Genomic DNA, 25629 nt, shown 5'->3' on the forward strand with positions numbered 1-25629 from the left:
TCTCCGGGTGAGCTGCATGTGCACCCTGTCTGTGTTAGGGCTGCATTCTGCATTCCCACCTCAGCTGTGTGGCTGTTGCCTTTCCTCCTCCTATCCCAGATCAACCTAGTAACATCCAAATGCTTACCCTCAGTATCCAGAAACAGGTCTGGCAGCCAAAGTAAGTACATAGTCTGCTGCTATAAAATATCTTGGGGAGGGGTCTTAAGAGAAGCTAAATAAACTTTCAGTCAAGGATTTTCTGTTCAGCTTGCCCATATTTTTCTTTTTAATGGAAGCATTCAAACTATTACAGGAAACATAAAATTTACTCTTACTGCTTTGCATATGTTCTAGAATATGGTTTAAGCATTTTTAGATTGTTATTAAATCATTATCCTTTAAATCATCCAAAACATCTTCAGTATGTTTTCCTTAAAAAGGTTTTCTGCATTCTTTTTTTTTTTTTTTTAAACTTATTTGCACTTTCTGGTTTTTTTTTTTTAGATTTTATTGGGGAAGGGGAACAGGACTTTATTGGGGAACAACAGTGTGTACTTCCAGGACTTTTTTCCAAGTCAAGTTGTTGTCCTTTCAATCTTAGTTGTGGAGGGTGCCATTCACCTTCAAGTCGTTGTCCTTTCAGTCTTAGTTGTAGAGGACGCAGCTCAACTCCAGGTCCAGTTGCCATTGCTAGTTGCAGGGGGCGCAGCCCACCATCCCTTGCGGGACTCGAGGAGTCAAACCTGCAACCTTGTGGTTGAGAGCCCACTGGCCCATGTGGGAATCCAACCGGCAGCCTTCGGAGTTAGGGGCATGGAGCTCTAACCACCTGAGCTACCGGGCAGGCCCCAGGTTTTTTGCATTCTTAGATGTGACTATATTATCATGTGGGATCAGTGTTTTCCTCAGGTAAATACACCTTTGGTTTTATAAGGAAAATCAATGGGAAAATACATTTAGCAGAGAAAAAAATTCATCCAGGACAACTTTTTTTCACAAAAGTATATGCTCTTAAGGTGAGGTACACTTAGTGACCCTGTAATCAACTCCCTAATATTTACACTAATAAAAAATGTTTTCTTATAATCTGCCTCTTTTTCCTAAATGAAAAGTCTGATACTCAACAAATATTAATTAAGATTTTGGCATATTTGGATCCTTTTCTCTCACTTGAATATACAAGTGTATCTAAAATTCTGGAATTCATAACTTTCCATAGAGAATTAAGTCGTATTTCAAAGGTCTAACTCAGATGGAAATTCTTTATTTTCCTGGTTCAAAGCCTACAGAACTGCATCTTTCCTCTTTTCCCTTCATTCTCACATCTCTCCTGACTAAAGACCCATCTTCTCTATCGCACCTGCCTTGGGACCTGCCTCTCAGTTTGAAGGGTTCACCTTCACACAGCCTTGCCTGTTTTGAAAGACAGTACAGAGACTGCTTTATACCAGTTTCCTTGTGTTAAGATTGGGGTTTGCTGAGGTTTTCTATCAGCCTTTCCAACTGTTGACTAAGAAAAATTTATACTACTGGGGCTGATTTCTGTAGGTAGCTAACCTACCTTTGTTTCATTTCCACCACAATTTTCTTGAAACTAGAAAATCCATCTTCTACCTCAAAGGCCAGAAGGAACCTTCTTCCTTGTCTGCAGAGACACCTGCTGGCCAAAGTTCTGAATTACATAATGCCTAACTGCACTCTGCCATTCCTCTAAGACCTTCTAGTCCTTCCTATTTGAATTGCAGGCAGTTGAAAACCACAAAACCACATCAGGAGCCAGAAAGCTGGAATCCAACTGGAAGCCAGCTCCAGGAAGCTAGATTTCTTTGTGGCCAAATAAAAAGTACAGTGGGCTAAAATTACACTGGTGCTTTAGGCTTAGGTAACAGTCCACAACTGTGGTTTTGTGCCACCCAAAGATATCTTCAGTTATCCCGAGTTCTCGTGGCATTTTAAAAATAATTCTTAAGGATGAAATTCATTTCCATTTATGTTTTAAAAATAATTTCATTCTTCTGGCAATTCGAAAGGACAGCCTGGCATAATGAAGAAAAAAGCAAGGGTTTTACAGTTGGACCTAGGCTTTTTAGTGGACTTTTCCACTTACAAGTTCATCTCTAAGACTCAGTTTCCTTTTCTGGAAAATCACTTCTACCTCATGGGGTTGTTAGTAGAATCAACTGTCATAAATACATAAAGGAACCTAGATTACAGCCTAGTACATAGTGTGCACTGAAGTATTAATTTCCTTCCACTAAATGCCAAAAGCATATAAACAATAACATGCTGCTTTCAAAATCACTTTCCAAAGATTAGGAATGAGTGAGAATAAAATTACGGCTGTGAACATGGATTAACTTCAGAGCTAAAGCAAAATAACTATAGTTTTGAATGTTTTGGTTTGGTTTACTAAATATGTATAATTCAATCTTTGGAAGTTGGACATTTTTATGAGGCAACTCTACATGTCCAATGAAAACATTCTCACTCTCACAACTTTACAAAGTACTTATTATTCCCACTTTATAGATGGTCAATTTACTGGACCTATCTGATGATCAGCTCGCACAGACTGTAAGTGGTGAATTTCAGAAACAAACCCAGGGCTTTCAAACCCAGTCGTTTATCCAAACTTTAGTGTATACCAATGTTTGTGGTCTGTTTAAAAAAAAAAAAAAAAAATACTGGTGATTTTTTTCTTCTAAAATTTATTTAAAGTATATATGTAAGAAAAATGCTAAAACATTTATATCATTGTTATGCAACAATCTGCTTAAGAAATGTGTGCATTCCCAGATTTTCTGCAGACTGCAAGTACTCTATGAGAACTCTGTAAGAGCTCTATAAGAAAGAAAAAAAAATCAATCCTTGTAGCACGTTTTTCTTCAAAACTCATATAAAGTCACATATATAAAAAATTACTAACAATATTCATACTAAAGTCTTTATTTTATGCAATAATTTGCATTTAAGAAACTAAACACTCATTTTTTATCTTTTACTCTGTTTTTCAAAATAAAATTAAAATGTCTCAATTTCTTTTTATTCTTAATTAAGATTATAACATTGAGTTACAATTTAGGTTAAAAATAGGGACAAGATATGATAAGGTTGGATAATAGGGTTTAAGCTCTACCAGGCCCAACCCCAACTATAAACCCCAAGACCACATTTCAATAAAAGCTGGATGTGGAAACAAAAGTAGGTATCAAAAAGTCTACCCTTACACTTCTACCAACTTTAATAACAGTTTTCTTTTTTCTAGAGATTTTCTTTGATGACTTCCAAGCACCAAGTATTTGTGGATTCATTGTTTGTTAAGTCCAAAGTCTCAGAGAAGAGTACTCAAACTCCTTCCTTTGCAACCTGACCTCAACCTTCTATTTCAGCTTCTCAAGTTTCATCTATTTTCCCACACCACCCCCCTTTGCTGCCCAGAACTGCTGCAGGCTCTTTTGCTATGAAAATACATTCTGCACTTTCTCCTTAACCTTTGCTCTTGCTTTTCCTTGTGTTTGGAATACCACTGAAGCTCACTCATCTGTCATCTGAAATTCTATTACCCTTTTAAGTGCAGCTCAGCTCAGGATTTTTACAACCCCTGTAAAAATTAGTCAGTTTTTTTCTGGGTGTCTCAAATATCTATTCAAAGCACAGGCTTTGGATCTGGAGTAACTGGGTTCAAATCCTGGCTACAAAATTTATTCGCTGTGTGACTTTGAGAAAATTAGTTAACCTCTCTGGACTTGTTATTCAACTATAAAATAGGAATTATTATAACATCTATTTCATAAGAGTTTGGAGAGGATTGAAACGATTATTACAGATTTCCAACCAAGATGGCAGAATAGGTAAACACCGTGCTCATCTCCTCCCATGACCACATCAAAATTACTAAATTATAGAACAACTACCCTTGAGAACCACCTGAAGACTAGCCGAACAGAACTCCTATAACTAAGTATATAAAGAACAAGCCACCTTGAAACCGGCAGGATGGGAGGGATACATGAAATGGGATAGTCCCACATCCACGTATGGCAGTTGAGAATCAGGAGGGATATCTTGACTGTGGAAGTCACCCTTGAGGAGCAAGGTGTCCCAGCTCACACCAGGCTCCCCAGCCAGAGCACCAGTGCCGGGAGGAGGAGTCCCCACAACATTTGGCTGTGAAAATCAATGGGGACTTTGCCTGGGTGACACTAGGGCTGCTATAGACACAGGCATTCTCTGAAAGGGACTGAGTACAGACTTACTTACTCACAAACACCTGCCTTAAGCTCTAGCAGAGGGACAGCAGCCCAAAAAGAGCCAGAGACATATGCGGAGGAACTGAATTGTCTGACTTCAGGTCAAAGGCTGGAGGGGCAGCTCTCTCAGAAACTGAAGTGCTGGTAGGCACCACTGTTCCTTTGTTGAGCCTAACCCCACACAGCCAGCAGTTACAGGCAGGCATCAAATCTGTCTCCATTAACCTGGTTAACACTGCTTGCCCCACCCTGGTGATTCTCCGAGACCTTGCCCCGTCCAACTCTCCTGCCAGGCCAAACCTCTTTCAATATTGTTTCACACAAGTGGCTGGCCTTGGGCTACACTGTGGACTTTCCTAAAATGTCTCAAAGGTCCACAAACCCCAAACAACAGTGGATGGCCTCGGTGTTCACTGTACCTCTTGCTAAGTGGCCCAAAACCCAGCACTAGTGGAAGCGGGCCTCAGATCACATCTTAGTCTCTCCCAGGTGCCTCCAAACCCAATACAGGAAGATACCAACTACAGATCACTTTGTAGCTCCTACCAGGTGGCCCCAGCCTGGGCATATACAACTGCTGAACTGAGCCTGCACCAGAGCCACTCCCAAAAGGCTCCAGAACCAACACACTAGCTGGCCAGCTTCAGACCACACAAGAGCACCACCTAGTTAACTCCACAAATGAAACAGCCAAAGGGTGGATTTGGCAGGCATCAAGAGCCCTGCTAAAGTGAATCATGCCCATAGGGTCAACCCACACACAACAGCTTGTGAGTTGTAGTCATGGCCAGTCCTCACACCCAGTCAGCCTGTGGGTCAATCCCATGCACTGATTTGCCAAAAGCAATTAAGGCTCAATTACAACAGGAAGGGACACACAACTCACACAAGGGACATCCCCAGAGCACGTGGCTCAGGTGATCAGGGAGACTGTGCCGCTGGGCCACAGTCTGCATACGGCCACCCTGCCAAGATTGGGACATGCAGCAGATCTACCTAATGCATAGAAACAAACATAGGAAGGTAGACAAAATGAGAAGACAAAGAAATATTCCCCAAATTAAAGAATAGGACAAAACTCCAGAAAAAGGACTAAATGAAATGGAGGCAAGCAGTCTACCAGATGCAGAGTTGAAAACACTGGTTACAAGGATGCTCAACGAACTTAGGGGAAGATGAACTCAGTGAGAACTTACAAGAACCAGTCAGAAATGAAGAGCACAATAACTGAAATAAAGAATAAATTAGTTGGAATCAGCAGTAGATTAGATAAAACAGAGGATCGAATCAGCAATTTGGAAGATAGCATAGCAGAAAATACCCAATCAAAACAACAAAAAGGAAAAGGAATTTTTTTAAAAATGAGGATAGGTTGAAGGACCTCTGGGATGACATCTAGCATAACAACATTCCCATTATAGGGATACCAGAAGGAGGAGAGAGAGAACAGGGAATTGAAAAACCTACTTGAGGGCTGGCCCAGTGGCTCAGGTGGTTGGAGCACCGAGCTGCACCCTCTACAGCTAAGATTGTGAACAACAGCTCTCCCTGGAGCTGGGCTGCCATGAGCAGCCAGAGGTCAGCATGAGCTGCCTTGGGCTACTGTGTGCTGCCAGGAGCGGCGGGTGGCCAGCGTGCGTGGCCGGCAGCCAGTGTGAGTGGCCGTGGGCTGCTATGTGCGGCCGTGGGCGGCTGTGGGCTACTGTGAGCTGCCTCAGGCTGCTGTGCTGCCGTGGGCTATCATGTGCTGCCATGAGCGGCTGGCAGCCAGCGTGAGTGGCTGGCAGCCATCGTGAGTGGCCGGCATCCAGCAAGAGCTGCCGTGAACTGCTGTGAGCCGCCGACTGACGACCAGTGACTGGCTGCCTCAGCCTGGGGGGAGCGCAAGGTTCATAATACCAGCATGGGCCAGGGAGCTGTGTCCTACACAATCAGACTGAGAAACAATGGCTTGAACCGAAATGGGGGGGAGGTGAAAGAAAGGGGGGAAGAAAAGAAAATCTATTTGAAAAAAAATGACTGCAAACTTCCCTAACCTGGCAAAGGAAATAGACATACAAGTCCAGGAAGTATAGAGAATCCCAAACAAGATGTATCCAAAGAAGCCCACACCTAGACACAGCATAATTAAAATGCCAATGGCTAAAAACAAAAAGAGAATTTTAAAAGCAGCAAGAGAAAAGCAGTCAGTTACCTACAAGGGAGCTCCCAAAGTTTCTCCACAGGAACTTTGCAGGCCAGAAGGGATTGGCACGAAATACTCAAAGTGATGAAAAGCAAGGATATACAACCAAGATTACTCTATCCAGCAAGGCTATCATTTAGAATCAAAGGAGAGATAAAGAGATTCCCAGACAAGAAAAGCAAAAGGAGTTCATCACCAAACCAGTATTACAAGAAATGTTGAGAGACTTCTTTAAGAAGAAAAAAAAGCAAATAAAAACTATGAATAAGAAGATATTGCAAAGCAAAAAACTCTCACTGACAAAGGCAAAGATAATAAAAGCAGTAGATCAACCAACTATAAAGCTAGTGCAAGGATTAAAAGACAAAAGTAAGAATATCTTGTGTAATTGCAACAGTAAATTAAGAGAAATACACAAAGATACACACAAAAGAAGTAAAAAATGACAAAAAGATAAATGTGGAGAGGGTGAGTAAAAATGGGAGTGCTTATACAATGTGTTTGAACTTAAGTGACCATCGGTTTAAAATTGACTGCTATAAACATATCTTGGTATATAGGAAGCACATGGTAAACACAAACCAAAAATATACAAGAGATATACAAGAAATAAAGGGAAAGGAATCCAAACATGCTACAGAAAGTCATCAACTTATAAAAGAAGAGAGCAAGAGATTAAGAAAGGAGCAGAGAAAAACTACAAAAACACTCTCAAAACAATAAAATAGCAATAACTACATACCTATCAATAATTACTTTCAATGTAAATGGATTAAATGCTGCAATCAAAACACGTAGGGTGGCTGAATGGATAAGAACACAAGACCCAGAGAATTCTAAAGATTCCACCAAAACTATTAGAACTAATAATGAATTTGGTAAAGTGGGAGGAAACAAAATTAATATTCAGAAATTGGTTGCATTTTTTATATACCAATAATGAGGTATCAGAAAGTGAAATTAAGAAAACAATCCCATTTACAATTGTATCAAAAAATAAAATACTTAGGAATAAATTTAAGCAAAGAGGTAAAAGACCTGTACTTGGAAAATTATAAAATATTGAAGAAATTGAAAAATATACAAATTAATGGAAGTATATAGTATGCTCGTAGATAGGAAGAATTAACATGGTTAAAATGTCTACTCATATACTACCCAAAGCAATCTACAGATTCAATGTAATCCCTATTAAAACACCAATGGCATTTTTCACAGAACCAAAACAAATAATCCTAAAATGTATATGGAACCACAAAAGACCCCAGATAGGCACAGAAATCTTGAGAAAGAAGAATAAAGTTGGAGGTATCATGCTACCTGATTTTAAACTATACTACAAGGCAATAGTAATCAAAACAGCATGGCAGTGGCATAAAAACAGATATAGAGATCAATGGAACAGAATAGAGAGACCAGAAATAAACCCACGCTTATATGGTCAATTAATCTGTGACAAAGAAGGCAAGAATATACTCGTGGGGCAAAGACAGTCTTCTTAATAAATGGTGTTGGGAAAACTGGACAGATACATGCAAAAGAATGAAACTAGATGACCTTCTTAGACCATATACAAGAATAAACTCAAAATGGATTAAAGACTTAAATGTAAGACCTGAAACCATAAAACTCCTAGAAGAAAACATAGGCAGTAAACTCTCTAATATTGCTTTCAGTAATATTTTTTTCTGATACATCTCCTCAGGCAAGGAAAACAAAAGAAAAACAAATGATGGGACTACATCAAACAAAAAGGTTTTTCACAGCAAAGGAAACTATCAACAAAATGAAAACACAACCTACTGAATAGAAGAAGATATTTGCAATGACACATTGATAGGTGTTAATATCCAAAACTTATAAAGAACTTACACAGCTTAACACCAGGGAAAAAAAAAACAACAACAATCCAATTAACAAATGGGCAGAGGGGCCGGCCCGGTGGCTCAGACGGTTAGAGCTCCATGCTCCTAACTCCGAAGGCTGCCGGTTCGATTCCCACATGGGCCAGTGGGCTCTCAACCACAAGGTTGCCGGTTCAACTCCTCAAGTCCCGCAGGGGATGGTGGGCTGTGCCCCCTGCAACTAGCAACGGCAACTGGACCTGGAGCTGAGCTGTGTCCTCCACAACTAAGACTGAAAGGACAACAACTTGACTTGGAAAAAGCTCCTGGAAATACACACTGTTCCCCTTCCCCAATAAAATCTTAAAAAAAAAAATAAAAACAAATAGACATTTCTCCAAAGAGGACACACAGATGGCCAATAGACATATGAAAAGATGCTCAATGTCACTAATCATCAGAAATACAAATTAAAATCACAATGAGATATGACCTCACACCTGTCAGAATGGCCATTATCAATAAATTGACAAACAAGTGTTGGCGAGGATGTGGAGAAAAGGGAACCCTTGTACCCTGTTGGTAGGATTGTAAAATGGTGCAGCCACTATGGAAAACAATATGGAGGTTCCTCAAAATATTAAAAATAGAACTACCGTATGACCCAGCAAGAAATCCAAAACCCTAATTTGAAAAGATACATGCACCCCTATGGTCACTGCAGCATTATTTACAATAGCCAAGATATGAAAGCAACCTAAGTGTCCATCAATAGACAAATGGATAAAGAAGAGGTGGTTCATATACACAATGGAATATTACTTGGCCATAAAAAAGAATGAAATCTTACCATATGCAATGACATGGATGGACCTAGAGGGTATTATGCTAAGTGAAATAAGCCAGACAGAAAGACAAATACCATATGATCTCACTTCTATGTAGAATCTAAGAAACAAAATAAATGAACAAACAATACAGAAACAAACTCATAGATACAGAGAACAAACTGATGGTTGCCAGAGGGGAGGGAGATGGGAAGGCTGGGTGAGAAAGGATGAAGGAGTTAAGAAGCACCAATTGGTAGTTACAAAACAGTCAAGAGGATGCAAAGTACAGCATAGAGAATAGTCAATAATATTGTAATAACTGTATGGGGTCAGGAGGGTACTAGACTTATCGGGGGGATCACTTAGTAAGCTGTATAAATGTCTAACCACCATGTTGTACACCTGAAACTAATATAATATTGAACATCAATGGTAATTGAAATTTTTTTAAAAATTTGAAAGGAGAAATTACTACATATAAAGTATTTACAATTGTGCTTGGCACATAATTGGTGCTCTATAAATGATTACTAAAATTATTATTATTAATCTCTTGTAGCATTTTTAACAGTCTAACTTACATTACATTTATGGCTCTCTCTCTCTGACTAGACTGCATTCCCCAAATAGGCAGGAACCATATCTATTTAGTACATTACTCTATATCCTGCGGTTAACATTGTACTTGTGATATAATTAATATTCTATAAATATTTCTTAAATAAATGAGTGTCTCCCCATTAAATTGAGATTTCCTTGAGACCAATACTTCTATATGGACAGAATATTTCTTCATTACTTCATTTCTATCTGCTCAGAATCTAATACAGTGCTGGCACCTTATAACACTCAGTGTACATTGGCAAAAATAAAGCAAGAGAAAGATAGAGAAGTTTTATCCCAAAATGTGTATTTTCTCTCATAAAGATTCAGGCAGATATGACTGGTGCTCTGAAGCTGCCATCCAAAATCTAACTTCGTGAATGACATAACAATGCTAACAAATAATCAGTGAAACTATAAACAAAAACAAAATAAAATCTAACTTTGGTCTGAGCACTTCATCTTGCAGAAATGTGTGGATCCCAGGGCACTTCTGGAGAAGCCAACAGAAAAGTGAAATGTTTTCCGGGTAATCAAACACCCTCCAGAAAATTGAGCACATGTACAGCCCAGGACTCTGCTTCTTCAAGGAAACAGAAGGCTGGGAAAAGGGCAGGAGAAGGAATAGTTGGCAAAGATCCAGTTCTGACTCAGATATACGAAAAGGAAGAATGGAAGTGTCCTAATTACTGTTAAAGCATGACTCCAAGAATGCGTAAGAGCTAAAAATTGGCTTTATTTCCTCAGTACCATTATTTATTAGACCCTTTCTAAACAGGGCTCCAGTTAAAAAAATCCTTCTAAAAATTCATCTGCCCACTTTTGCCACTTTTGTTTAACATTGTACTGGAGGCTCTAGAAAGGGTAATTTGGCAATAAAAAGAAACAAAAAGCAGGGGCCGGCCTGGTAGCTCAGGCGGTTGAAGCTCCATGCTCCTAACTCCGAAGGCTGCCGGTTGGATTCCCACATGGGCCAGTGGGCTCTCAACCACAAGGTTGCCAGTTCGATTCCTCGAGTCCCACAAGGGATAGTGGGCTCTGACCCCTGCAACTAAGATTGAACACGGCACCTTGAGCTGAGCTGCCGCTGAGCTCCCAGATGGCTCGGTTGGAGTGCGTCCTCTCAACCACAAGGTTGAGACTCACAAGGTTGAGACGGTTCGACCCTCGCAAGGGATGGTGGGCTGTGCCCCCTGCAAATAAGACTGAACACGGCACCTTGAGCTGAGCTGCCGCTGAGCTCCCGAATGGCTCAGTTGGTTGGAGCACATCCTCTCAACCACAAGGTTGCCAGTTGGACTCCTGCAAGGGATGGTGGGCTGCGCCCCCTGCAACTAGCAATGGCAACTGGACCTGGAGCTGAGCTGCGCCCTCCACAACTAAGATTGAAAGGACAACAACTTGAAGCTGAATGGCACCCTCCACAACTAAGGTTGAAAGGACAACAACTTGACTTGGAAAAAAGTCCCGGAAGTACACACAGTTCCCCAATAAAGCCCTGTTCCCCTTCCCCAATAAAATCTTTTTAAAAAAAAAAAAGAAAAAGAAATAAAAAGCATTCAAATTTGAAAGGAAAAGGTAAAAACATTCCTACTTGCAGATGATATAACTTGTATATAGAAAATACTAAGGAATCAATTTAAAAACTATCTGAACTAATAATAAGTGAGTTCAGCAAGATTGCAATACAAGACCAATATACAAAAATCAATTATGGGGCTGGCCTGGTGGCTCAGGCGGTTGGAGCATTGTGCTCCTAACTCCAAAGGCTGAGGGTTCGATTCCCACATGGGCCAGTGGGCTCTCAACCACAAGGTTGCCGGTTCGACTCCCGCAAGGGATGGTGGGCTGCGCCCCCTGCAACTACAACGGCAAATGGACCTGGAGCTGAGCTGCACCCTCCACAACTAAGATTGAAAGGACAACAACTTGACTTGGAAAAAAGGCCTGGAAGTACACACTGTTCCCCAATAAAGTCCTGTTCACCTTCCCCAATAAAATCTTTAAAAAAAAAAATCAATTATATTGCTATACACCAGCAGTGAAAATTCTGAAAATAAAATTAAGAAAACAATTTATTTATAATAACATCCAGAAGAATTAAATACTTAGATATACATTTAATAAAAGAAATGAAAGACTTGTACACTGAAAACAAAACATTGTTGAAATAAGACCTAAATAAATGGAAAGATATCCCATGTCCATGGATTGAAGGACATAATATTGTTTGATGGCAATACTCCTTAAATTGATCTACAGATGCAATGCAATCCCTATCATCCTAGTTGACTTCTTTTGTAGAAATTGACAAGTTGGTCCTAAAATTTATATGAAAATGTAAGAGACCTAGAATAGCTAAAATGATCTTAACAAAAATAACAAAATTGGATGACTTACACTTCCCTATTTCAAAACTTAATACAAAGCTACAGTAAATAAGACAGCATGGTATTGGTATAAAACCATATAGGTGAATGGAATAGAATGAGAATCCAGAAATAAACCCTTACATTTATGGTCAAATGATTTTTCACAATTCAATGGGGAAATAATAGTCTTTTCAATAAAAGTGCTGGGACAACTGGATATGAATATGCAGGAGAATGAAGCTGGGTTCCAACTCATACCATACACAAACATTAACTCAAAATGGATTACAGAGCTAAAACTATAAAACTCTGAGAACAAAATATAGGAATACATCTTCATGACTTTTGTTGGGCAATGTTTTCTTAGCTATGAAAGCAAAAGTGCAACATACAAAATAAATAATAATGTGAACATCAAATAAAAAATATACAAATAATAATAAATAATTTCGTGCTGCAAATGATACCATCAAGAAAATAATAAGACAATTTATCAAATGGGAGAAAATATTTGCAAATCATATATCTGATAAAGACTTGTATCCAGAATATATAAAGAACTCTTACAACTTAATAATAAAAAGACAAATAAGCCAATTCAAAAGTAGCCAAAAGATTTGAATAGACATTTCTTCAGAGGATATACAAATGACCAATTAGCACATGAAAATATACTTAACACCAGTAGTCATTAGGGAAATGCAAATCAAAACCACAGTGAGATTCCACTTCACACCCACTAGGATGGCTAAAATAAAAAAGACAAATAATAATAAGAGTTAGTTCATATATTGCTGGTGAGAATGTAAAATGGTACAGTCACTTTGGAAAAAGGGTTTGGCAGCTCCTCAAAGAGTCAAACAAGAATCAATTACCATATGGTTCAGCAATTCCACTGCTAAATGTATCTAAGCAAAATGAAAACATATGTTCATACAAAAATTTATACAGAAATATTCATAACAGTATTATTCATAATATCCAAAAAGCAAAACAACCCAAATGTGTGTCAACTGATGAATGGATAAAGAAAATGTGGTATATCCATACAATCGATTATTATGCAGCTATAAAAGGAAATGAAGTACTGATAGATGCTACAACATGGACGAACCTTGAAAACATTATGGTCAGTGAAAGAAGCCAGACATAAAAGTCACATAGTATATGATTCCATTTTTATGAAATGTCCCGAATAGACAAATCCATAGAAACAGAAAGTAGAGTAGTGGTTGCCTAGGGCCAGTAAGGTTGCGGGTAGAGAAGAATGGAGTATAATTCCTAATGGATACAGTGTTCCCCTCTAGGGTGATAAAAATATTTGAAATTTAGATCGTGGTGATGATAGCCCAAGTCCGGGAATAGAGTAAAACCATTAAATTGTACACTTTAAATGGGGGAATTTTATGGTAAGTGATTATATCTCAATAAAGGTGTTAAACTCTTTTTTAATTAAAAAAAACTCATTAGGAAGGAATTCTCTACATTACCAATGGAGACTCAGCTAAAAGGAGTTGGGGGGAGGGTGGCAAAAAAATATTATTAAGTGTTTCATAAAACTACCAGAAGTCTTTGTAAGAAGAGACCCTTTCAGGAAAACCAGTGGGGGTGATTAAAGTTTGCACTACTTTTGATCTGTAGAAACCAGAATCAGAATCAGCTTTATTTGCATAAAAAACACATGGGGGGGAGGAAGGAGGAGCCTCTGAGAAACATCCTGGGGAGGGAGGCTTTCACAGGTTGAAGAAATAAAACTTCTCCCCATTTCCATTCATTAATTTTACTGAACAAGTGCTCTCAAAGATAAAGTCCAGTTCATATGCAATTATTTAAATAGGCCATACTAATTCCTGGGGAAGCCAGCCACCTTACCCTGGAGGCCCTGAAGAATCCCTCATTGTTATTAAATGCTCAGCTGGTGTGGTGGTAGTAGCAATGTCTGCTTATTTCTTGTCTATCCTTTGTTAATAGACCTCAAGCGTTGTCAATTACAGTCCCATTTCCGAGGTAGTCTCCTGGGCGGAGTTATTTTCAGCTACTGTGTGTTTACTTAGTACCCTGTTGACTTGGGGGTGGGGGCGGGCAGCTGAATATGTATCTGGCTAAAGCGACTGTATGGCAGTGACAGAGATAAGCTTTGGGACCAGCTGTTGAGAATATCTGACAGACCTAAGGGGAGATGATGAATTATATCTTCTCCAAAATAGGGTTTTGGGTATGAATTGGGAAAAGAACTAGAATGATATTCTTTTGCTTACATCCCCACCCCTGGTGGAGCCAAGCTAGAAAATAATGGAAAAAGTTAGCAGGGTGTCCATAGAAGACAGTACAACAGGCTATGCACAGTGTATCAAAAGCCTTAGGAAAAAAGAAAGACCTAAAACAAAACAGACCACTTGACTGCAAGTACATAAACCAACAAGCCACAGACACCTCCTACATTGTATGCAAGAACTAGATTCACTGAAATAAATACCCTGTCTTTGAGAAGCTTGTCTTAAAAAATAAAAAACGTATAAAGACTTGATTCTTCAGCAGAAATTCTCTTTCCTTAGGATATAGCCCGATGGTATTTCAGGGTGCCTAGCATTGCATCCCATAATATGAATTATATGGTCAGGACTTGGGAAGAGGGACAACTGAATTTATGAATTGGTAGCTGATAAAGAGGAATGCTAGGTAGTTAAGGGACTGAAAGCAATGAAGTAGGAACATAGGATGTCAATTCAAATCAATAAAATCAGAACACTTTGTACCAGGAAAAGTCTGATCTTGTTTTTCAATCCCCTTCTGTTACAGATGAGAAAACTGAGCCTGAAAGAGATGAAGCTACCTGTCTGTGAGCTGGAGATACTAAAGGACTTGTCTGAAGTCACACAGGTAATAGCAGGGTTGGAAGCTGACACTACCACGTCTTCTGATTCTCTCCTTAAGAAGCCAGCCTTCATACTCTTGCCTTCATACTGTTTCCTCCCAGGAGAAAGAACGAAGAAAAGCCTAGAAACCAAAAGATCAAAGCAGCAGCAAGGAATCCTCTCCTTTCCATGAATATGACAGGCCGGACACCTGGGAGGAAAGGCAAAGACTGGTCAGTGAGGTATTATTAGTCAGCTCAGGCTATCATAACAAAATACGTACACTGGGTGGCTTAAACAACAGGATTTTATTTCTCACAGTTCTGGAGGCTGAGAAGTCCAAGATCAAGTTGACAGCCCATTCAGTTCCAGGAAGAGGGGCTTCTTCCTGGCTTACAGACAGCTGACAGTCTTCACCTAGAGAGAGAGAGAGAGAGAGAGAGAGAAGAGAGAGAGAGAGACGACAGAGAGCGGAGCGAGAGAGAGAGGAGAGAGGGCGAGAGCGGAGAGGAGATGAGAGAGGGAGAGAGGGAGAGACGAGAAGGAGAGAGAGAGAGAGAGAGAGAGGGAGAGAGAGAGAGAGAGGAGAGGAGAGAGAGAGAGAGAGAGAATGTGCAAGCGCTCAGTCTCTGTTCCTCTTCTTAAAAGGATACGAATCCCATCATGGGGGCCCCATTCTCAGGGCCTTTTCTAAACCTAGTTACCTCCCAAAGTTTCCACCTCTAAATACCATTATATCAGGGGTCGGGGCTTCAGCATAGGAATTTTGGGGGTCAGAAACATTCAGTCCATAACAAGATCTCAGAGGTCCAAGCAAGAAAAGATCCCAAAGGTGACAGATATTAACTATACTTACTGAGGTGAAATGTTGCAATTTACACAAATATCAAATCACCTGAGATTAACATAATGTTATATGTCAGTTATACCTCAGTAAAAGACTCACTATAGCTAAAAATTAAAATCCAAAACTACTTTCTGAATATATAAATAAATATTGAAATGGCATTACATTGCAAACTATAAAATTTTGTTGCATGCATATTTGAAATAAATTAATGGGGGAAAAGATTTTAAAAGCGATAAAAAAGACCCCAAATACATGAGGGCACATTGAAAAAGGAAAGAAAATGACTGAGTAAAAATGGTTTGTTCTCAGTCCTCTTTCATTCTTCCTGCTGAGATTTTGAGGGTGAGGAGGGTCAAACAGAGGGAAGACTGCAGCTGGAGTGAGAGTATATGCACTGTAGCCGGTCTGGATGTGCCAGCAGTGAGGTGATAGAAAGAGACCAGCACTTGAGTCAGTTAATACCGTGTTTCCCCGAAAATAAGACCTAGCCGCACCATCAGCTGTAATGCGTGTTTTGGAGCAAAAGTTAATATAAGATCCAGTCTTATATCATATTATATTACATAAGACCCGGTATTATATTATATTATATTATATTATATTATATTATATTATATTATATTATATTATATTATATTATTATATTAAAGACCCAGTCTCATAGTATAGTAAAATAAGACCGGGTCTTATATTAATTTCTTCTCCAAAAGACGCTTTAGAGCTGATGGTCCAGCTCGGTCTTATTTTCAGGGAAACACAGTGGTTGTTCAAGGCCCACTTCCACCACTGACTATCTTGGTGACTTTGGATAGCTTGTTGTAGTATCTCATCTGCAAAATGGGGAAAATAATAACAACCTAACTACAGGGTTCTTGTAAAAACCAAATGAGAGGGGCGGCTGGTTCAGGCTGGTTCGCTCAGTTGGTTAGAGCGCGGTGCTCATAACACCAAGGTTGCCAATTCGATCCCCACAGGGGCCACTGCAAGCTCCGCCCTCCACAACTAGATTGAAACAACTACTTGACTTGGAGCTGATGGGTCCTGGAAAAACACACTTAAAATAAATAAAACTTAAAAAAAAAAAAACACCAAATGAGATAACATTTATAAAACTACTTTGTAAATTATAAAGGGTTACATAAGTTTGTTTTGCTTAATGTTAGGATACTTCTGGGATTGTGCTAGTATTACAGATACAAAAGAAGTGGAAAACATGGTCTCTGATCTCAAGTATCTTGTGGTCCTGTAAGTATAAATAAGGCTTACAAGCATGAAAAACCTTCAGGATAGCACATGGCTGCACAGGGTTGATCAGGGACCTCATTTTGTCCATTGCAGACATGCAGGTATGGCTGGATGTGTCTGGCTAGCTAATAGTCTGATTTTAAGAAAGTTTATTTGCAAAAAGGCCACAGTGCCTCACTTGAGAGACATCCTTCTATGCAGCCAGGCATTCTAAGCTCACCAAGAGTCAGTGCCTTGGTCATCAGAATGGAGTGTGGTTGTTTTTACTGAAATGCAACACTGCCCCAACTGCTTACGTGAAGATCCAAGGCCTCATAGAAAAGACAAGTCTTATGTATGAGGTCTGACAATTAAGTTCACAAAGTCATCCTAGAAAAAGTGCTACATACCTCATTGCTGAATATCACTACGGTCACTTCGAAGACTCCCTGGGAAGCTATGCACCGATGCCAGCGCCTTGTCCACCCTTCAAAGCAATTTTGGAACTTTTTCTGGAATGGCCATCAGAGCTGTCATTGAATTACCCTTGATGTACTGAATGTCATCAAAATGCCTTTCTTTCAATATTTCCTTTATCTTCGGGTGAAGAAAGAAGTCATTGGGGGCCAGATCAGGTGAGTAGGGAGGGTGTTCCAATACAATTATTTGTTTACTGGCTAAAAACTCCCTCATGGACAGTGTCATGTGAGCTGGTACATTGTCATGATACAAAAGCCATGAATTGTTGGTGAAAAGTTTAGGTCGTCTAATTTTTTCATGCATTCTTCTCAGCACTTCTAAATAGTAAACTTGGTTAACTGTTTGTTCAGTTGGTACAAATTCATAATGAATAATCCCTCTGATAACAAAAAACGTTAGCAACATCGGTGCAACAAGTTCGCGAACTTAATTGTCAGACGTCTTAGACATCGAAAGAGGGTTTCCCTATCTCTGTAACACACTGGGGCTCAAACTATGTTTTGGGACCCATCTCTGAGTGTGTAACACAAAGAGTGAGAGAAATTATTCCCTACTCTGCCATAGACCGTGTGTTCCTTTAGTATCCAGTAAGCTCTGGGTAGAGCAGTTTGGGAAAGACCCAGAGCACCCAGGAGAAAGGGAAGTCATGGCAGTGCCAGCCTGCAGAGCCGTCAATTTCCAGCAAGGACTGCAGCACAATAATTGAATGCAGCAGTGTGTATTCTTCCCATCAGGGCAGAGACAGTCCCTGGCAGAAAATGCCATGCCAGGCAGTATGGCAGGAGGTAGTGTTACTGGATCAGTTCAGAGCAGCAGCAGCTCTTGGATGCTATGGATATTTGGGGAATGAAGGAAGAAGCCTATGAATCTGCCAGGAACATTGAGGGAGGGGGATTTGCCCAAGGCTCGGGCCCCTGTGTTAGCAGGTGAACCCTAAAGGGCCAACAGAAGTTCATGTAATACAGAGTCATTTCAGATAACAAAACAATCAGTAGACTGAAATCACTGAGATCACAGAGGAGGTAGCCACTGGACCTTGAAGTTGCTCTCTTGTTTCTCACCATGCACGTTTAAATGTTGACAGGTGCCTCTTACTCCACAGGCCATAGAGCAAACATTCAACTGTTAATTCTCCAACTCCCTGAAGTGCCAACAGAGTTTGAAAAGAGTCCTTTTTAACCCCACTGTGCCAGGCTAAGAGCTGAACAGCAAGTGTCCCTGGCAGGTAATTCTTGCCTTTTGCCTATACTCAGAGCAGCTGCTGCCTCTCCTTTTTCCAAATAAAGCCTTCTCTGTGTTCCTCCTTGCCCCAGGGACCCAAAGGAGTCAGAGAGTCTTTAGCTCTTCCCCCGGATAATAGGTTCTTCAGAGTCCCTTATGCCTTCCAACAAAAATTAGAAATAGGTGGTAGCTGGAGATGTGACAGCTCTAGATTCTCCATAGCCCTTGCCCACTGAAGAGTCCCTGCAAAGATTGTTGCCAGGGTTGCTTAGGGAACCTGCAGCATTAAATCTCAAGTGGTCTGATGGTTGCCATAGGCAACACTCTATCTTCCTTCAAAATGAGAGGCAGGTGCTCTCTACATCTTTAATACACTAGGGGTGAAGCTATGAGGGTAGGGAGAAAAATTGATATCCCTAATCCTGAATTCATTTTAAAGATGACTAGTCAATGAATTGGAAGCTGAATCCATTAGGATTTCCCAAGATGGAAAAGATTTTTCAGTCTCCTGTTTTGGGGGAGAGACAATAAACCGCAATCTAGATAAGTGACAAGCAAATTAAATAAAACTTAATAAAGATAAGTTTCAAGCTTTGTAAGCTGGCTGCCCAAATGTAACCAAAGGAATGGTGCAACTCAGTGATTCTTAATCTTTAGTGTCTATAATAATCACCGAGGAAACTTTCCCCAGTAATTTTAATTTATTAATTCTGTGTTGAGGCAGAGGCAACGGCAGACTTATTTAACTTACTCTTCTTTCCACCACTGTCAAGAGTCTGCGAGCAACTTATTTAACTGGAACTATGGCACCTTCATCAAGCTTATTGAGATGATTGAGGAAAAAAACTAAAAAATTGATGTAACAAAATAGCCTGAAGACTGGATTTCCTCCTTGGATGCTGATCCTTTCACGGATAAACTCCTTCCTTATCCCAAGATACCACCCTCATGCACCACAACTGAGATTGGGGGAAGTTTTGAATAAATCTAGAGCGAGCATGATGAAGCCCTGTTGGCAGGATTTTACCAGTGCATTACTCCTATTGCTACGGTATAGCTAGCCTGGGCTACAGATTTTCGAAATGGTGAAGAGGAGAAAATTAGAGTCCCACCTGGGCTTCCAGTACCAATCCTCCGCTCAGCCTGTACAGATGAATTTCAGGATGCTGGTGACTGTAGATGCTGTCTTGATGACCTTCCAGTCACAAAGCCCTGGATCTAATTATAAGGTCAATTCTGACCACATCCTCTTCTTAGTTCTAATTACGGGTTGTCTTAGCTTCAACTGCCATAACAAAATACCATAGTTTGGGTACCTTAAACAACAGAAATTTATTTCTCACAATTATTGAGGCTGGAAGTCCAAGATCGGGATGACAGAATGGTCAGGTTGTGGTGAGAGCTCTCTTCCTGGTTTGCAGAAGGCCACCTTTTGGTTATATCCTCAGATGGTAGAGAAAGAGAGAAAGAGAGAGAGAGAGAGAGAGAGAGAGAAACTCCAGTTTCTTTCTCTTCACTAATCCAATCATGGGCCCTACTCTCAAGACTTTATTTAAACTCAATTACCTCCCAAAGGCTCAGTCTCCAAATACTATCACATTGAGGGTTAGGGTTTCAACATATTACTCAAGAAAAAGCAGGGTAGGGGGACAAAAACATTTAGTCCATAACACTGATTGATTGATTTATCAGGTTGTGATTTTTTTTTTTTTTAATTCTCAGAGAGTCCCATTCTGCCCAGTACACTTTCCCCATCTATGCCTTTCTAAACTTTTTATTATGAAAATATTCAAACACGGAAATGTAAAGAGAACGGAACAATGATCCCCTATTTGCCTATCACCCAACTCAGTTATCAACTCTCTGCCACTCTTCTTTCATTGAGCCCAACCTCCAACACAAGGCAAGTAGTTTGTATGGAGACAGAAGCTCTTTGTTTGGTATCCCTAGCATCAGGTAAAATGTCTGGCTAATGGGCACTTAATAAATTGTTGCTGAATTAATCCACTATACAGATGACACTGTGCTTCCATGCTAGATGTTGCAGAAGATACCAAGATAAATTAAACCTAGCTCCGGCCCCCAGGGAGTTTAGAATCTAGAGGAGAGCTAATGTAGCCCACTTCACAGTGGCCAAGAAACACCTGCCATAGTCAAGACTATGCTGATTGCTCTTATACAGAGAGTATATAGGTGTCTATTCACTGGGGTACAACCAGACTATGATCAAGGAGTTATTCTCTCTACCAAAGGAAAAGACTCTTAATCTCCTCATCTCTACAAGACATCTGGCCAGAACACGTAGGGCTCAGATAAGAGATAAGAACAGAAAGCTGCAGGGTGAGACATAAGGGAAGAGAACCTATCCCTGGGGAAAATAGGCATTTCACAAGAAATGTCGATGTGAGCAAACCTCTTCTGATAGAAGATGACTAGCACTTGGGCACTTAAAAGGAATGTTGAGCAAATGCAGATAAGGAGTTGGAGAATTGTCCACTAAGAATAAGGGCCCTGATACAAGAAGTCATATCCTGGTCTAGATTGGATGGGACAGGGATAGCAAGGTCACAAGGGAAGTGAAACAGTGGAACTTAAGAGACAGGCAGAGGAGATCAGAAGTCTGTAAGCCAGGTATGTTATAATATGTAAAAAATGTTTTAAGCCAGTAAGAAAAGAATTACAAATTGCTACAAGAACACCTCTCTAAACTAGCTTTTAGTATGTTGAAAACAATTTTGTAACGTTAACTCTGTGGTAAATTGTATATGTTTCTCATGCTAGGATGTGAGTTCATCTCAATAAATCCTTATCAAATTTACCTTTAAGAAGATTTATTTCAGTCAGGGAGAGTCCCACATAGCACTAAGGCATGTATAATACAGATACAATATAAGATGCCCACATAAGATACAGGGGAAGTATTGGGGAAGCTCAGAGAAAGGAGAGTTTTCTTTCAGCTGGTAGAATAAGGTAAGCTTTGTGGAAATGGACATTTCAACTGGATCTTGAAAGATGAGTAAGATATGGACACATATGGGAGATCAGAACAGGGCATTTCTTAATAATAGGCATCTTTTTGTTTGGTTGGTTGCTGCTTTGTTTTTAACACAAATTCTACATCATTTACAAATTTAGAAACCAGTAATAACCCTTAACCAGTGTGGTTAACTAGTTTGGATACAGTTGCAGATCTGTGTGCCCACTTTGGGCTTGTTTCTACCCTGTTGAACTGGGATGTTTACTTGGTTCAGGATTCTAAATATCACGTTGACGCATTTTCTCAAAGTTCAGTCTCTACAGAATCCCCTCCATTCCCATCATCACCTGGTCACCCAAACCCGGGTGTGTTCTCTTCCTTAGCTTTCTCAATGTGCATGTTACCATACATAAATACAGAAAGACACATTAGGGGATTTGTTTGTTTTTAGTCAATAGACTTTATTTTTATGAGCAGTCAAGTTTACAGAAAAATTGAACAGAAAGTACATAGTTTCTATATACCCCTTACCACTCTCACCCCACACCCACATTTTCTCTATTATTAACATCTTGCATTAGTGTTGTACCTTTGTTACTATTGATGAACAAATATTGATACATTATTATTAACTAAAGTCCATGTATATATGGTCCATAGTTTATTATTAAAGACCACTCTTGGTGTTGTACATCCTATGGGTTTGGACAAACGTATACTGGCATGTATCTACCATTACAGTATTATACAGAGCGGTTGCACCATCCTGAAAATCCTCAGTGCTATTTACTGCAAGGCACTCCCTTCCCCACCTCTGGCAACAACTGATCTTTTCACTGTCTTTGTAGTTTTGTCTTTTTCAGTGTCATGTAGTTGGAATCATACAGTACGAAGCCTTTTCAGATTGGCTTCTTTCACTTAGCAATACACACTAAAGGTTCTTCCATGTCTTTTCATGGCTTTATACCTCATTTATTTTTAGTGCCGAAAAATGTTCCATTGTCTGGATGTACCACAGTCTATTTATCCACTCATCTGCTGAAGGACATCTTCGTTGCCTCCAAGTTTTGGCAATTAATAAAGTTGCTATAAACATTCATGCGCAGGTTTTCATGTGGACCTAAGTTTTTAATTCATTGGGTAAATACCAAGGAGCACGATTGCTGATTGCCAGATCATACGGAAGTGTTTTTGTAAGAAATTGCCAAACTGTCTTCCAAAATGGCTGAACTATTTTGAATTTCTACCAGCAATGAATGAGAGTTTCTGATGTTAGAAATTCTTGACAGCATTTGGTATTGTCAGTGTTCTGAATTTTGACAATTCTAAGAGGTGCATAGTGATATCTCATTGTTATTTTAATGTACATTTCCCTAATGATATATAACGTGGAGCATCTTTTCATATGCTTATTTGCCATTTGCATATTTTCTTTTGTTTTCTTTTGTATATTTTCTTTGGTGAGGTGTCAGATCTTTTACCCATTTTTTTTTAAAGATTTTTTTATTGGGGAAGGGGAACAGAATTTTATTGGGGAACAGTGTGTACTTCCAGGACTTTTTCCAAGTCAAGTTGTTGTCCTTTCAATCATAGTTGTGGAGGGCGCCGCTCAGCTCCAGGTCCAGTTGCCGTTGTTAGTTGCAGGGGGCTCAGCCCACCATCCCCCACAGGAGTCAAACCGTCAACCTTTGTGGCTGAGAGGATGCGCTCCAACCAACTGAGCCTTCTGGGGAGCTCAGTGGCAGCTCAGCTCAAGATGCCAGGTTCAATCTTTAGTTGCAGGGGTTGCTGCCCACCATCCTATGCAGGAGTCGAGGAGTCAAACTGGCAACCTTGTGGTTGAGAGCCCACTGGCCCATGTGGGAATCCAACCGGCAGCCTTCGGAGTTAAGAGCATGGAGCTCCAACCGCCTGAGGCACCAGGCCGGCCCTTTTACCCGTTTTTAATTAGGCTGTTTCTTTTAGTATTGCTGAAGGGTTTGTTTCATTTTGCACAAAATAACATTATATGATATATGTTTCTCTCTATCTTGCTTTTCTCATTTAGTACATTGTGGAAATCCCTACAAATCAACTGGTGTATATCCAACACATCCTTTTTCATGGCTGCATAATATTTCACGGTATGAATGGTCCAGTTTATTCAAACATTTTCTGTTGTTTTGGGGTTTTTTTGTATTGTTAAATCTGTTCTTTTATAGCTCCTGGGTCTCCTGTCTTGATTTAAAGGTTATATAACATTTATCTAGCATAGATAAGTACCTAAATTTTTTCTATAATTTTATTGTTGTTTAGATTTACAATCTGAATCTCTTAAAATGATGTGAGGTAATGATCAAAACTTTATTCTCTCTAGACCATTTATTTAAAAAACCACCTTTCTCCAATAAACTCAGTGTTTTTAATATATAAAATTATCATATATATATTTGGATCTATTTCTGGATACTCTAGTCTCATATATTTTTATTACAGAGGCTTTATAATATAAATGTATGTTAATGTGAGTTTATCATTATTGCTCTTTTCCATAATTTTCTTGTATATTCTTGAATATTTTTTCTTCCCATAAACTTTAAAATAATATAATGAAAATTAAAAGTACACAGTAGTCCCCCCTTATCCGTGGTGGATAAATTTTAAGACCCCCCCCCCAGCAATGGATGCCTGAAATTGCAGACAGTACCAAACCCTATACATACACTATGTTTTTTCCTATACATACATTCCTGTGATAAAGTTTAACGTACAAGTTAGGTACAGCAAAGAGAGTAACAACAACTAATAAAACAGAACAATTAACATACTGTAATAAAAGTTATGTGAATGTTGTCTTTCACTCTCTCTGTGTCTCAAATTATCTTATTGTACTCTACTTTTTATTCCCCTTCTTCCACCTCCCCCCCCACTCTAGTTCAAGCCGTTGTTTCTCAGTCTAGTTGTGTAGGACACAGCTCCCTGGCCCCTGCTGGTGTGATGAGCCTTGTGCGCCTGCTGGCTGAGGCAGTTGGTCGCCAGTAGGCCACTCATGGCAGCTCTTGCTGGCGGTCGGCCAGTCACACTGACCTCTGGCTGCTCACGGCAGCCCAGCTCCAGAGAGAGCTGTTGTTCAATCTTAGCTGTAGAGGGCGCAGCTCACTGGCCCATGTGGGAATCGAACCAGCGACCTCGGCAATAGGAGCACGGTGCTCCAACCACCTGAGCTACTGGGCCGGCCCTGTACTCTACTTTTCACTTAAAGGAAGCACTTTATGGCTTCTCTTTGGCATATCCAAATTGCCAGCATCTTGCAGTTTGGGCCATTATTAAGTAAAATAAGTGTTTCTTGAACACAAGCACTGCAATATGGAGAAGCCTATCTGATAACCGAAATGGCTACTAAGTGACTAATAGGTGGGTGGGGTATATAGCATGGATACACTGGACAAAGGGATGATTCACATCTGGGCGGGACTGAGTGGAACTAGGGAGATTTCGTCAAGCTCCTCAGAATGGTATGCAATTTAAAACTTCTGAATTGTCAATTTCTGGAACTTACCATTTAATATTTTCAGACCACGGTTGGCCCCGGGTAATTGAAACCATGGAAAACGAAACTGCAAATAAGGGGAGGAAGGAACACCTCTATATTCATATATATACTATCTTCCAAAGGTGTACACACAAATACACGTAATTTTTCACTCCACCATTTGCAGTGCACAATCTTTGTGAGTTATATTGTCATACGCAGGTAATTTTATTTTCATACGAGTGGCAGAAAAAGATAGAAGATATATATTTTAATATGCAAATGTGAAAATAAATTAACAAGGTGTTCATTTGTTTGCTTGAAGTATTCTTGTAACTTTTATGTAAGTTTAAATGTTTTGAAATAAACAATTTGGGAGAAATAGAAATACTAAATCACTTGGAAGTCTAGATTGGGGGATAAGGCCAATAAAACAATAGCTGTA

At 39.7% G+C, this 25629-nt stretch overlaps 1 long non-coding RNA gene across 1 annotated transcript; it reads left to right on the forward strand.

The window, feature by feature from the left end:
* The first annotated feature begins 54 nt into the window (after positions 1–54).
* LOC117029938 (uncharacterized) lies at positions 55–25354 on the forward strand. The gene is made up of 4 exons (XR_004424317.1): positions 55–160; positions 14866–14946; positions 23721–23796; positions 25228–25354. It is a non-coding gene; the product is annotated as an uncharacterized LOC117029938 (long non-coding RNA).
* Positions 25355–25629: the final 275 nt, after the last annotated feature.

This window comes from Rhinolophus ferrumequinum, chromosome 11, assembly GCF_004115265.2.
Source record: "Rhinolophus ferrumequinum isolate MPI-CBG mRhiFer1 chromosome 11, mRhiFer1_v1.p, whole genome shotgun sequence".
NCBI classification, from domain to species: Eukaryota; Metazoa; Chordata; class Mammalia; order Chiroptera; family Rhinolophidae; genus Rhinolophus; species Rhinolophus ferrumequinum.